The sequence below is a fragment of the Camellia sinensis genome, chromosome 8 (genome assembly GCF_055761805.1).
Source record: "Camellia sinensis isolate YWXY chromosome 8, ASM5576180v1, whole genome shotgun sequence".
NCBI lineage: Eukaryota > Viridiplantae > Streptophyta > Magnoliopsida > Ericales > Theaceae > Camellia > Camellia sinensis.
In genome coordinates, this window is record NC_138968.1 from 189,921,883 (window position 1) to 189,937,605 (window position 15,723).

General features: G+C 34.5%; 1 long non-coding RNA gene across 1 annotated transcript; it reads left to right on the forward strand.

Annotated features, from left to right (window-relative positions):
- The first annotated feature begins 8,279 nt into the window (after nucleotides 1-8,279).
- LOC114308576 (uncharacterized) lies at nucleotides 8,280-13,111 on the forward strand. Its single transcript, XR_003645542.2, has 3 exons — nucleotides 8,280-8,373; nucleotides 10,052-10,810; nucleotides 11,317-13,111. It is a non-coding gene; the product is annotated as an uncharacterized LOC114308576 (long non-coding RNA).
- The last annotated feature ends 2,612 nt before the right edge of the window (nucleotides 13,112-15,723 follow it).

The window sequence follows — 15,723 nt, forward strand, 5'->3', positions numbered from 1 at the left end:
GTCTCAAACATTTTTCATCAATCAATTAGATCACTATTTTTTCAGGTTCAGGGTTATTTGCGAACCTGAGGTCGGTAGTTAGAGCTCGTTTGGAAAGAAAAAATCCCAGGTTTTTTTTTGTAAAAAAAAAAGAAAGACTAAAAAAAGTCAAAAAACAAAAAATAAAAAATTTAATAAGACAAAATATTATATATAATTCATAATTATTATAATTTTTCTTTTATAAAATTTAAAAAAATCAAAAAATTTATTCCAAACGAGACTTTTTAGCCCCAGGTTAAAATAGTAAAAAAGCTAAAAAGTCAACTTACATACCAAACAAATTCTTAGTCCGTGTTCCTTTTTTTTTTTTTTTTTTTGATTAGACGTACTGGATAAAGGAGATTAGAATCTATCGGACTTGAGTCCTGGGACTGTGAATCCCCCGGACTATTTGGTTGGATTGGGTATGTATCATGTATTTGTTTTTTTATAGGATTAGATGTCTGAAAAAGACTATTTTTAGTGAATCCAATATTTGGTTGGACGGACTGGATAGGATAAATGAACAAAAGACTATTTTACCCTTTTTTAATTGTTTACTAAGTAATAGCAATATTAAACATATCTTTAATATTTTAATTATTTTTAGTTAGATTAAATAAAAAAAATTATTTTATTTTTTACACAATTAAATAAATTTATTTTTTTAAAATTAAATAAATAAATAAAAATCAATAAAAATTTGTATTATTTTTTTAATTAAAATTTTAAATAAATTTGTTTATAAAAATAATAATAATTAAACAATGAAATTAAATAAAACATTTATTAACATTTAAATAATGAAATTAAATATAATATAAACAAAATTTTAAAATAAAACATCAATAAAATATCTATAAAAAATTATTTAAAAAATAAATAAATAAAACATCAATAAAAAGTTAAATAAAATTATTTTATTTTAAATTGAGACATTTAAATTTTATTGAATTTTATTAAATATAATATATAATTAAATAGTAGAGGGTCAAAATGGTCATTTCACCATCTAATCCCAACAGTAAATAATCCCCCACAAATTGTCCCACACCCCCCCTCCCCTAGGATAGTATAATCCCCCATATGGGGGATAAAGAGTCCGGCCGGACTCCATGTCCGGCCAACTAAAAAAAAAATAAACATCGGATTGGATGATTGCCCCGGATTACAATCCGCACAATAAATAATCCCCCCCTTATCCCCCTAATCAAACACACCCTAAATGATTGTTTTAAAAAGGGAAATACTAAAGTGTACACCAATGGTGATTGGTAACTCTAAAAGTAGAGCTCCACTGAGCTGGCAAAAAAAAAAAAAAAGAAAGGGCAATGCTTTCCTTCAGTCCTTGATTAGACTGGAGAGTACTGTTGGATCCGTGAGGGCCCACCACAAGTTCCGTTTTAATAATTCGAATCGTTCAATGTGTAGAACTCATTAAGTACTATATGCCTATAAAAATCACGTTGATCGGATATCGATAGCTATGTAATCAAATTAGATTTTTGTAAGCCGTTTAGTTTTCACCGTCCATTTTTTCCATATAAACCTGATTTGATCACATAGTTATCAATATCCAATCAACGTGATTTATAGGCATATAATACTCGATGAGTTCTACACATTAAATAGTTCGAATTATCGAAACGGGACCCGTAGTGGACCTCCACGGGCCTAATAGTACCCTCTAATCCGTGATTGGACTAAAGGGAAGCCATTCAAAAAAAAAAAAAAAAAACAGTTAAGCCAAAATATCACATCAAGGTGAGACCCACGCAATTGCCACATTTGAAACATTTTTCAGTGTACACCTATGCAATCGATAACTGAGGCTATTTTGGGGTTTCTTAATTTAGGGCATTCACTTAAATAACTCAACAAAACTTTCCTTTACTTAATTCAAAAAATGAAAAGCCCCCTTACCGTGAATGATTATTGGTCCATTAGTTTGTGTAATGTGCTTTATAAAATAGACGCCAAGGTCCTAACTAATAGACTCAGTTTGGTGCTGCCAGATTTAATGGCTGACAATCAATGCGCTTTCTTGAAGGGTAGACTTATCTCAAATAATATTTTGCTAGCCCATGAGATTCTATAATATATATAGAAAAAGAAGAAGGGGCGTTTATCATGTTTTGGATTGAAGCTAGATATAAATAAAACTTATGACAGAGTTAGTTGGGTTTTTCTTGAGGCGATTATGGTTAAAATGGGGTTTTTCCCTAGATGGATCCAACTAATCTCTCAATGTGTTTCTATTGTGCAATTTGCAGTTTTGATTAATGAAGTCTCATCTGAGTTTTTTATACCTCATGCGGGACTTAGGCAAGGGGACCCTTTGTCACCATATTTATTTCTATTGGTCATGCAAGTATTATCGAAGGGAATTGATCATTTGGCGTCCCTTAATGTATGTTGAGGAATAGCTCTTAGTCAGCACTCTTCTTCGATTTCACACTTGCTTTTTGTAGATAATTGTTTCATTTTCCTAAACTATAAGTCAGATGAAATTTGGTGTCTTCACTGGTTCTTAAATGCATTCTACTATTACTCAGGGTTGCGTATAAACTTTCATAAATCTGAGCTATTTCTAAGCTCAAATTTCTTGCATTCAGCTAGAGAATGGCTTGTATCCTTTTTTGGTGTTAAAATTGTATCAAAAGCTGGGATTTATTTGGGAGCTAACTTGGGGTTTTCAGGGCGCACTGTAGACACCTCATTTTTTACCACCCTTAAAACTTGGGCGCCTCAGATTAATCACTCGATGATGAAAGTTATTATGTACAAACGTTTGATTTCTTCAGTAAGAAGAGCTTCTAAATCATAACCTTACACCCCATTTTTTACCAGAACTATTTTAGACCTTAAAACTCTCTTTTTCAAAATATTTTTCCAAATATTTCTACGATGTTCTGAGGCTCGCATTTCGTTTCAAATATTGCACTTTTCAGTAAATCGAGTAAAGACAAAGTGGAAATAAATGAAAGGAAGGTGAACTCTTTGGAAAAAAAACTTTAAAAACATCTTACTTATAGGTTTGGAGTTGAAGAAAATAGAAGGGGATGAAAGAAAACTAGTTGGGGAAATAGTTGGGCATCAATCCGTTAGGATAGATATGAGCAGCTTTCACTAAAATAGGCATACCTCTTTGCACACTTAGAATTTAGATGTGAGGCTACTTCCATTGGAAAGTAGACTTTCGGGGATTCAATTTAGACTCAATAATGACCTAAAACCGAGTTTGGATAAAAGAGATATGCTCGTTTGAAGTTAGGCCTAGAAGCAGATTTTTGTGGCCGGCCACCCATTAATAATGGCCTGCCGACCACTTGTGTAAAATGCAGATATTTGTTACCAGATGTCCCCCAAAAGGTCCAGCTGTTCCTATATAGATATTTCCGAACTGAGAGACTGTTTTTCTATATATACAAGGTCTTCCCTCATGTTTTTAGGTTACAAAAAATTCTAAAAGTCCAAAAACTTGAAATTCTCTCTCTATCTCTATCTTGCAACACACACACCTTACCCAAACACTTCCTAAACTAATATTGGAGCTCACCTTGCTGAGATTATTGAGTCCAAATTTCAGCCCTTGAGAGTGTAAGCTTTATGGTTTATGAACAAAAGAGTTACCTTGCTTCAAGAGGTACAATGTTGAGCATCTCTACACTACTTCTCTCTTATCTTTTCTTGCTATTTTTGAACTGTTTTTGGACTATTTTTATAGGCTGAAACTTGTGGTTTAAAGCTACCAAAGGTGGAGGGGTTAATCACCCTTCTTTGAACCTTGTCTCTTAAGCTTTTGCCCTTGTGTTTCCCATCTCTTCATCAACTTTTTTGAACTTTTTACCACTGATTTTCAGAGGTTTTCAGAGGCTAAAAATCATGTTTTGAAGTCCTAAAAAATGGAGGGGGTAGCCTCCCCTCCTTATGCTTGCTTCCTTGCTTAATTCTTCATGTTTTTAGCTTACTCTTTTAGCTATTTTTCCTTTAATTCCAGCATTGTTTTAGTGTAAATTAGGACTATTTTTAAGAGTTAGCTTCATTCATGCTTTGTATAGTATGCTTGTAGTGCAATGGTCCGCATAAGTTTGGTGGTTTAGGCCTTAGCCACCAACCTGTTTTGAGTTGATAGCATTTATTTCAAATTTTTCATATTTGTGTTCATCTCTAATCACCTCTATACTTCCTTCATTTATTGGTTTCTCCCTTGCTTTGAGAGTTGTTTCAACCAATGGATTGTTTAAGCTTGAGACTGAGGTCGTTGTACTTAATGGTTTAATCTCTTCGGAGGTTCATTACTAACGGCATGACATCTCTCTCATACCTAAAACAACCCTTTGTTTGACACTTCTTTCCATTAGAGAACTTAATCTTCATTTTTGGACTAAATGAATTAAGGAATGGAAATGTAATTAAAAAAGGTAATAAAAATTGAAATAAAATACACCAAGATAATAAGGTAATTTGGTATTCAATCGGATGTTAATTGAACACATGGAGATTCGAGTTATTTCATACTTATTAGTGATGAAATGGTTCAAGTTTCCAAGGTCAACCACTTCCCTTGATCAAATCATGATAGGGATGAGATTTGCGAGTCTTTCATTATGTATTTATTGAAATTGTCCCTTGATTCATAAGTCATCACGTAATGAATTTGCACCAATTTATGGCTTGCGAATCAAGTATACCCCTTCTTTGACCTATTTGATGATAAGAAGAAATAGGGTGAACAAACATCCCTTGAGAATGCTCTATTTGTGCTCTGTTGCAGCAAGAAAAAAACCAACATTAGTGGCCGGCAAACCACTTTTACTGGACGGTAACCCCCTATTAGTGGCCTTCCAGCCACTACTTCTGGGTTGCCGACCACATTTTCCAGGCAGGCAATACCCTTTTTCCTGCAAAGCAGAGCAGAGGCTGAGGTGGAAAAACAGTGAAATTTTTCAACTGTGCAACAGAGGCATTCCGGTAGCAAAACGGAGAGCGTTATCAGGTAGAAATCCACATCCATGCATGAGCCATCCCTCGATTCTTGGGATCCATTAAAGTAATGTTGTAATATTAATATGTTGTGTTTGGAGTAGTGGACTTGTAACTAATTAGTTAGAATAGCTAGTTAGTTTAGTTTTGTGTTATAATTATTTAATTAGTTAGAATAGTTAGTTAAATTTTGTTGTTGTAATAATTAGTTAAATAGCTAGTGTAGTTAATTTATTTCTATTTGGTTTGTAATAGTTAGTTAATTCGTAGCAATTAGTTAGGACATTCATTCAGACCCTCTTGTGCGAGGGCCAAACTTGTAAATAATGTGTATGTCTTCCAACCCCACGCCTTTCTCTCTTTTATTTACTTGTTTATAATGGGTAGTTAGAACATCATGTTTCTTTTAGCATTTTCCATGTTTGCATTCACTTGTCTTGCATGCATCGCGGCTCAGTTCATCATTCTAAACAAAACATTGTAGTTTACATACTTTGTTGAATACGTGTTTAAACCGCATACTATCAAGTTATTTCAAATGACATAACTAGTAGCCAAGCTTATTAGTTGCATATCACATTAGTTAGGAACATGCATTTTTCTAATTATTTTGTTTTGTTTGGCTTGCCTTGGAGTACTAGGTGAGCTTTTATTTGCTTTAGTATATTGCATAAGTGTGATTGTTGCCATGTTAAGCATGAATACCATGAGGCTAATTACTTAATCGATACACTTGCTTGAATACCTGTTGTAGCTCGACTTTTCGTGCCCCCTCTCGAAAGACGAATAAGCCCTATAGTATCGGACTCATGCGGTCTGAATCTGATCTCACGAGTGCAATGTGAAATAGATAAATACCAAAGAGTCCAAATCCAGCAAATCTTCTGAAAAATCGATTTTGAATCAAATTGCCAAAAATAGATTGCTTTGCCAGATACAGAGTTGCCAGCTAAATATTTTTGAGAAATTTAGAAAACCCATGACTTGTGCCAAAGGCTACGTGTCCGTCATCACCAAAATTGTCTCGGCTCGGGAACTTAGGTACGAAAAGGGAAGGTCATGAATTGAGCACCCTAGCTCGCCCGATCAAAGATCGGCCTCTACTAATTATGATGTGATTTTTATCTATAGTATACGCTCTTGTTCCGACTATTAGGCTAACTTACTATGTGATGCGCACACAAGTATAGAGTAATTTGCAAGAATTGGAACACTTGATTCGTGTTTGTTTTGAAAATTGTTTCAAACATGTACCACTTGAAAAAGTGATCGCATATGAACATTACTCAAATTATTCCAATTCAGGCAATTAGTCTTCATCCACACGCATTTCAAGTAATTATAGCACTGAAGCATTTAGCCTCATGGAAAACATGCTAGACATGGCAACAATCACACGCATGCGATATGCTAAAGCAAGTAAAGGCTCACCTAGTACTTCAAACCAACAGAGAAACTAGTTAGAAAAATGCATAATTCTGAGTTAATGCAATATGACTAATGCAACACATGCGATATGCAATTACTACACTTGGCTACTAATATGGCATATGAATCAATTTGATAGCATGCGGTCGAAGCACGTATTCAAAGAAGTATTAAATTAAAAATGTAACTTAGAATGATGCACCGAGCCTCTATGCATGCAAGACAAGTGGATGCAAACATAGAGTATGCTAAACAAAACATGATGCTCTAAACTAACCATTATAAGCTAGTAAATAAAATAGAGAAAGAAATAAGATTGGAAGACATACATATTATTACAATATTGCGCCCTCACACAAGAGGATTCGAATGAACTAACCAGCTAACTAATTAGAGTAAAGCTAATTAAGCTAATTAACTAATTATTACAAATCAAATGAATAAATTAGTTAAGCTACTTAACTAATTATTACAACAAATTAATTAACTATTCTAGCTAACTAATTATTACAACAAATTGACTAACTAATTAAACTAACTATTTACATGAATACAACATGAAAAGAGTGCAAAGCTATCTATTCTAATTACTCCACCTCGGGAAACAAGGAATGCTCGTGCATGCAAGGACTTTTCACCCGAAAAAGTCACTGTTTCTGCTGCCAAATGCCGCTGTTGCACAGTAGAACACTTGCACTGATTTTCACCCAGAACCAACTCTGTTCTTCTTCAAAAGTACACTGCTGGATTTTGCACTAGTGGCCGACAGATGGCTTGCTGTCTACTGATGATGGCCTGTCGGCCACAGGAGGTGGCCTGCCGGCCACTGATGGATAAATTATCTTGCTGCAACAGAGAGCAAATAGAGTAGGGACAGGGTATTCTCAAGGGTTTGTTTACATAATTTACCCCTCATTATCATTTGAACAGCTCAAGGAGTAATAAAACTTGATTCACAAACCATCAATCTATGCAATTTCATTACATGATGGCCTATGAACCAAAGTGTGCAAGTTCAATAAATGCAACAAAATAAGACTCTCAAAACCGCCTCCCTATCATGAAAGATCAAGGAAAGTAATTGACAAAGAATCTTGAACCGTTTGCATCAATAATGAGTATGAAACGACTCAAGACTCAAGAGTTCAATTAACGTATGATTGAACTCTAACTAAATTATTATCTTGCACCTTTTTATTCATCAATTTTATTACTCCATTTTAGTTACCTTTCAATTCTTTAATCAATTAAGTTCACAAGTGAATTTAAGTCCTTTAATGGAAAGAGGGCTCAAACCAAGTGTTGCTTTGGGCATGAAAGAGACATCATACCTGTAGAGATCCTAAATTTTGGTAATTACACGTGTAACCATGAGCCTTAGGGTAATAGCATTTTAGCCCATAGTTTCGTAAAAGTCTGTAAAGTGGCCCAATAAAGGATAATTTTTCCGTATATTATCATAAGTAAATCATAGAACACCACTTTATAATTGGAAGTACCCTAAAACTTGGTTTTTATTTATTTACCTCCTAGTTTATGAATTAATTCATACATTTTATTTTTATTTCTATTTTTGCTTTTGTTGTTCTTTCATTTATTATTTATTTGAATAGAATATTATTATTTATTTGAATATGTACATAGGTGTTATAAATAATATTTTGGTGGAAAATTGGTTGAAAAACAAAATTAAAAAATATCTAGATATTTATGCCTTCCTTAGTCATTAAGATAATTTTCTTAGCCATTGAGGAACAATAATTGAGTAAGGGTAAAATTGTCTTTTCAACCTAAATCCCTTGCCTATAAATTGAGGACATTTTCCACATTCCCTACACATATTTTCAGCAGCCAAGGAAAGGGTGAGATGAGGAGATTGTGAACTACAAGGAAGTGAAGAAGAAGAAGAAGGAAGAAAAGTTGTTTTCTTGAGTCAAGGTAAGAACACATCTCTCCCTTATCTTCTCCAATCCTTCACCCATCTTATCCTATTGTCTAGATGCCCTTTTGTGTTTCATATTAATGGTAGATAGGATTTTTGATTTGTATGAAAGTGTGGGTTTGATATAGTGACTTTGCCTTACAAATTTGTCATATTATGCACTGCTGCAACTTCTCTAATTTAAAAGAAATATCAAATCTATTTATTTCTCAAATCTAAATTTCGTGTAGAATATTTGGTGTGTTTAGAGCTTGTCATAATTTTATTAGCCCTTCCTTGTGTGATTTTAGGGCTTGGATATTATGTTTAAAAATCTGGTTCCGAGTCTCTAAAAAATAATCAACTTCTTTCAATTTTATAAAATTTCAGAAAAATCCTCTCATGTTGGTTCTTCTGTCAAAATTTAGAATTCTGAGTCTTCTATCCAATAGAATTTATTTGGGTAAAAATCATCAGGTAGATTGAGAGGAAAGCTAGTTTTCCCAAAGGGTAACAAATCGGGACAGGTTTTCGAATATAGCTTGTAAACGAATTTCTGGAGGTGCTGTGCAAATTCTGAGAATTGGAACTGAAACTAGACAGGTTGATTATCGTTTCTGTGCAATTTCAACCCCTAATTTGACCTGGAAGTATTTTTACCAAAGCATTCTTGTTAGCCCTGCAGAACTGAATAGTGCTGGAAATGGTGTTTTATTGTGTTATTTGTCTCCAAGTATTTCAAAGCATGCCTAATGTTGTTTTCTTGCCTTACCATACTTATGTATGATTATCATGGGCTATATTTCCTCTCTTATGTTTGTCTCATGCTCTTTTATATTATCGAATTACAAAATGTGACTAACTTGCTTGGCAAAAGATCTAATAAACGGGAAATGATAAGGGGTTGGCAATGGGTGACGTTCACATTAGTGTTGTAGAATAATTTATACATATGAATGACATGAATTATGATGGGATTAAAACCAAATGAGTTAATTCTTGCGTAAGCGGTCTAAGCGAGCCTCTAGGTTGACACGGATGTATTTAGACTCTATGCGGTGGTTTTAAGGTGTAAGCGAGCCTTTTGGTATGGTATGTGCAGGGTGTAAGCGAGCCCTAGGCACGATCTGGTATGGTATGTGCAGGGTGTAAGTGATCCCTCAGCACGATTTGCGTGTAAGAGAGCCCACTTGTTTGGCTGTCCCTTTTGAGGTCCATCAATGTCATTGACCAGTAAATAATAGGGAGGTGGGCATAGGTGGCAAGGTCTGCAAAGCAGCAAAAGGGGGAGTTTTGAATAGTCCGATGTTCAATCCTTGTGGTTGGGTAGAAGGATCTCTTTAGAGGATTCTAGATGTCTAGTCTAACTACTAATCCATAGAACTATTGTATGTTATGTTACCTGATTTGTTCTGTGTATGGTTCATTGGTTGATAGAAGATATAGGGGTGTGTGTGTTTTTGCTAGGCATTCCAAGCTCATGGCGTGTCATGCCAAGTGATGAAGCAGTTTACAATGGTGAAGGTTATTTCGAAAGCAAATAAGATGAAGTGTTAGAGCTGTGGTTCATTTGAAGACTTAGGCTAGTTGTTTTTTTTTTTTCCTTTTGACTTTTGGTTTGGCAATGTTTTGGTAATCCTATAATGGAACATAAACGAATTATCTGTGATATTAACTCTGGTTATATATGTATAGAGTCACAAAAGTATGATCTGGAGGTGGCATGCATAAAAGCGCAAATAGCATCCGGCGATCCTATACCTGATTGGACGATTCACTCGGATGGAAGTTTGAGATATCAAGGCAACGTGTTTGTGCCATAAGATGAGTCGCGTAGAGAAAAGGTTCTGAAAAAGTTCCATCATTCGGTGTTTACAGTGCACACAGGAGGGACAAAAGTGTACCAAGACTTAAAACACCAATACTGGTGGAATAGAATAACGAAACTACAGAAAAGGCGAAACTTAATCGACAAAGATTGGTGGAAACTCAAGATCGTCAGAAGAGTTATGCAGATAAAGCAGATCTCTAACTTTCATTGTCGGTGATGTTGTCTTGAAAATTCAGCCCTGTCAAGGTCTCATTTGTTTTGAAAAGAAAGGAAAATTATCCCCTCGATATATCGGACCCTTCGAGATACTTCAGAAAATTGGAGAGGTTGCATACAAATTGGCTCTACCCCCGCAATTGGCTGGAGTACATGATGTTTTCCATGTATCTATGTTGAGGAAGTACATAATGCACCCTTCTCACATCATCAACTGGGAAAAAATCCAACTCAACGAAGACACTACCTTTAAGGAGTAACAATTATGAACAGACAAGAAAAGAACTTGCGAGGAAAGACAATTCAACTTCTTAAGATACTCTGGCATCACCATGGTATTGAAGAGTTCACTTGGAAACGTGAAGACGCGATGCGGGCAAATTATCCACAACTATTTAAAATGTGAGGTATGATTTAATTTCATGGACGAAATTTATTTAAGGGGGATAGGTTGTAGAGATCCTAATTTTTGGGAATTACATGTGTAACCCTGAGACTTAGGTTAATAGCATTTTAGCCCCTAGTTTGGTAAAAGTCTGCGAAGTGGCCCAATAAAGGATAATTTTCCTGTATATTATCATAAGTAAATCATAGAACACCACTTTATAATTGGAAGGACCCTAAAAATTGCTTTTTATTTATTTACCTCCTAGTTTATGAATTAATTCATACATTTTATTTTTACTTCTATTTTTGTTTTTGTTGTTCTTTCATTTATTATTTGTTTGAATATTTATTATTTTGAAGAACAAAATAAAAAAATATCTAGATGTTTATGCCTTCCTTAGTCATTAAGATAATTTTCTTAGCCATTAAGAAACAATAATTGAGTAAGGGTAAAATTGTCTTTTCAACCTAAATCCCTTGCCTATAAATTGAGAACATTTTCTACATTTCCTACACATATTTTCAGCAGCCAAGGAAAGGGTGAGAGGAGGAGATTGTGAAATACAAGGAAGTGAAGAAGAAGAAGAATGAAGAAAAGTTATTTTCTTGAGTTAATGTAAGAACACATCTCTCCCTTATCTTCTCCAATCCTTCACCCATCTCATCTTATTGTCTAGATTCCCTCTTGTGTTGCATATTAATGGTAAATAAGGTTTTTGATGTGTATGAAAAGTGTGGGTTTGATTTAGTGACTTTGCCTTACAAGTTTGTCAAATTATGCACTACTGCAACTTCTCTAATTTAAAAGAAATATCAAACCTATTTATTTCTCAAATCTAAATGTAATGTAGGATATTTGGTGTGTTTAGAGCTTGTGATAATTTTATTATCCCCTCCTTGTATGATTTTAGGGCTTGGATATTGTGTTTAAAAATCTGGTCCTGAGTTTCTGAAAAACAATCCACTTCTTTCAATTTTATAAAATTCCAGAAAAATCATCTCATGTTGGTTCTTTTGTCAAAATTTAGAATTTTGAGTCCTCTTTCCAACAGAATTTATTTGGGTGAAAATCATCCGGTAGATTGAGAGGAAAACTAGTTTTCCCAAAGGGTGACAAATCTGGATAGGTTTCCGAATATAGCTTGTAAACGAATTTCTGGAGGTGCTGTGCAAATTCTGAGAATTGGAACTAAAACTAGACAGGTTGATTATTGTTTCTGTGCAATTTCAGCCCCTAATTTGACCTGGAAGTATTTTTACCAAAGCATTCTTGTTAGCCTTACAGAACTGAACAGTGTTAAAAATGGTGTTTTATTGTGTTATTTGTCTCTAAGTATTTCAAAGCATGCCTAATGTTGTTTGCTTGCCTTACCATACTTATGCATGGTTATCATGGGCTATATTTCCTCTCTTATGTTTATCTCAGGCTCTTTTATATTACCGAATTACCGAATGTGACTAACTTGCTTGGCAAAAGATCTAATAAACGGGAAATGATAAGGGGTTGGCAATTGGTGACGTTCACATTAATGTTGTAGAATAATTTATACATAAGAATGACATGAATTATGGTGGGATTAAAACCAAATGAGTTCAGTCTTGCGCAAGTGGTCTAAGCGAACCCCTAGGTTGACACGGATGTATTCAGACTTTATGCTGTGGTTTTAGAGTGTAAGCGAGCCCTTTGGTATGGTATGTGTAGGGTGTAAGCGAGCCCTAGGCACAATTTGGGTGTAAGCGAGCCCATTTGTTTAGCCGTCCCTTTTGAGGTCCATCAATGTCACTGACCAATAAATAACCGGGAGGTGGGCATAGGTGGTAAGGTTTGCAAAGCAACAAAAGGGGGAGTACTGAATAATCCGGTGTTCAATCCTTGTGGTTGGGTAAAAGGATCTCTTTGGAGAATTCTAGATGTCTAGTCTAACTACTAATTCATAGAACCTTGTTGTAATATTGTATGTTATATTACCCAATTTGTTCTATGTATGGTTGATTGGTTGATAGAAGAAATGGGGGTGTGTGTGTTTTTACTAGGCATTCCAAGCTCATAGCGTGTCATGCCAGGTGATGAAGCAGTTTACAATGGTGAAGGTTATTTTGAAGGAAAATAAGATGAAGTGTTGGAGCTGTGGTTCATTTGAAGACTTAGACCAGTAGTTTTTTTTTTCTTTTGACTTTTGGTTTGGCAATGTTTTGGTAATTCTGTAATGGAACATGAACGAATTATCTGTGATATTAACTCTGGTTATATATGTATATTAAGATGTTTTGGTTAGCTATCCTACTTGTGTTGCATTACTGTATGTATTTAATGGCCCAGAAGTTGGCGAGCGGATCCTCTAGAGTGAATTGTCTGGAGTGATCTCCTAAAGTAGTTGATCCAACGGCTCAGAATAAAACTCACCAAAACGACGTCGTTTTGGTGAGTATTTTGAAAAAAAAAAAAATCAGATTTTTTGAAGGTTTTTTTTACAGATCAACAATGGCTTCCATTGTTCATCTTCTTCACAACCCAACAACCTAAATCAACTCTCTCTCTCAAATCCATTCTCTCCATCACCCTCCTCATTCTCTCTCTCTCCTCCCCCACTCTCTCTCTCCATAAACGACTTCACCAAATCCGACAGAGTTGATGATGTCGTGGTGATGATGTCGTATGTGTATAGTATCATGAAGATCCAGAAGCGTTGGATCGACGATGGCGATCTCAACCCAACGGATCAGATTCTCATGGCCAGAAACCTCCTTGAAGCCTCTCTTATGGGTATTAAATCTCAATTTATTTTGATTCAATCATTGAAATGTGATTTATGAATTATTTTTTTGGTTAATTAATTGTGTTTGAATTCAGTAATTTGGTTGTTTGGCTGTTCCAAAAATGTGAATTTTGCCATATTAGAATTGTTTTTATTGAAAATCAGGTAATTTGTTGTGTTTGGTTGTAAACATGGATCTAGCATTTAACTTTTTTCTTTTTTTTTCTTTTTTTTCTTTTTTTTGAAGATGTAGAATTATCAAATCTAAAAATTGGGGGATTCAATCATTCGAATTTTCAGATTTTAAATTAGTTAATTCAAGATGAAATAACTGAATTTGCCTAACCAAAGAAACCCAGATTGTTGTTTGAATTTTTTCTTTTTTTTTTTTTTCATCTATTCATAAGAGGGATGTTTTTTGATTGGAGGCAAGACTTTGTTTGTGGGGTTGAGTCGAGCAGAACGTTGTCATGTAAATTTGCAAACTGTTCTTCTCTTCTCATCTTTTTTTCTCTTCCCCTTTCTCCACACGAACCCAATACACACCAGGAGCTATGATTGATTGAGTGGTTATAAACCAGAGGGACAAGTTAGAAAATTATATGTCATGTAGTTATAATTTCCTTTCGTGTTTCTGTGGCGAAAGATAATTTAGGTTGTTGGGTTGTGAAGAAGATGAACAATGGAAGCCATTGTTGATCTGTAAAAAAAACCTTCAAAAAATCTGATTTTTTTTTTTTTTTTTCAAAATACTCACCAAAACGACGTCGTTTTGGTAAGTTTTATTCTGAGCCGTTGGATCAATTCACTCTAGAGGATCCGCTCGCCAGAAGTTGGGGCATTACAGTTAGGTCATAAAAATATATCCTTAGGTCCTACCAAAATTATCACATACTCTAGACATACCAAATATTACACCATAAAAACAGATTTTGAGTTTATGGAGTTTTGACAGGAAAATAAATTCAAGAGAGGGAAAAGATTTGCTGCTGGAAATTTAAGAAAGAAAGAGAAGTATACCATTTCTTGATTAATACACATTTATACAAGAATGTAGGCCTAGACTACAACATATATATACAAAGAGCATGTATTAGGAGGGGGAAAACAAGTGGTAAAAGAACTTGAGAGAAGAGGTGATGCATGTTTACTGGGCATTCCAAGCTCATGGCGTTTTATGCCAGGTAAAGATGAGTTTTACACCGAGAACGAAATCCCTAAAAACTTTGAGGAACCATAGCTGCCATAGAGATTAGATTTTATATTTTCTGTATTTTGAATAATCTTTTGGTATCAAGGAACTGATCTGTATTTAAAGACTTGAAGAATTTTATCTGTAACTATTATTAATATTTTCTTTTAGTATAAATATTTGTATTTTGTGCTTAAAAATGATGTGTATCCGCTAGTTAAACCCCGGTGTATCGTTGTATTATATTATCAAAATTTGGGACGTCACAACTTGGTATAAAAATCTGGTCCTGAGTCTCTAAAAAACAGTCCACCTCTTTTAATTTTATAAAATTCTAGAAAAATCATTTCATATTGGTTCTTCTGTCAAAATTTAGACTTTTGAATCCTCTTTTCAACGGAATTTATTTGGGTGAAAATCATCTTGTAGATTGAGAGGAACGCTAGTTTTCCCAAAGGGTGACAAATCTGGATAGGTTTTCGAATATAACTTGTAGATGAATTTCTGGAGGTCCTGTGCAAATTTTGAGAATTGGAATTGAAACTAGACAGGTTAATTATTATTTTTGTGCAATTTCAGCCCCTAATTTGACCTAGAAGTATTTTTACCAAAGCATTCTTGTTTGCCCTGCAGAACTGAATAGTGTTGGAAATGGTGTTTTATTGTGTTATTTGTCTCCAAGTATTTCAAAGCATGCCTAATGTTGTTTGCTTGCCTTGCCATACTTATGTATGATTATCATGGGCTATATTTCCTCTCTTATGTTTGTCTCATGCTCTTTTATATTACTAAATTACAAAATGTGACTAACTTGCTTGGCAAAAGATCTAATAAACGGGAAATGATAAGGGGTTGGCAATGGGTGACGTTTACATTAGTGTTGTAGAATAATTTATACATATGAATGACATGAATTATGATGGGATTAAAACCAAATGAGTTAATTCTTGTGCAAGCGGTCTAAGCGAGCCTCTAGGTTGACACA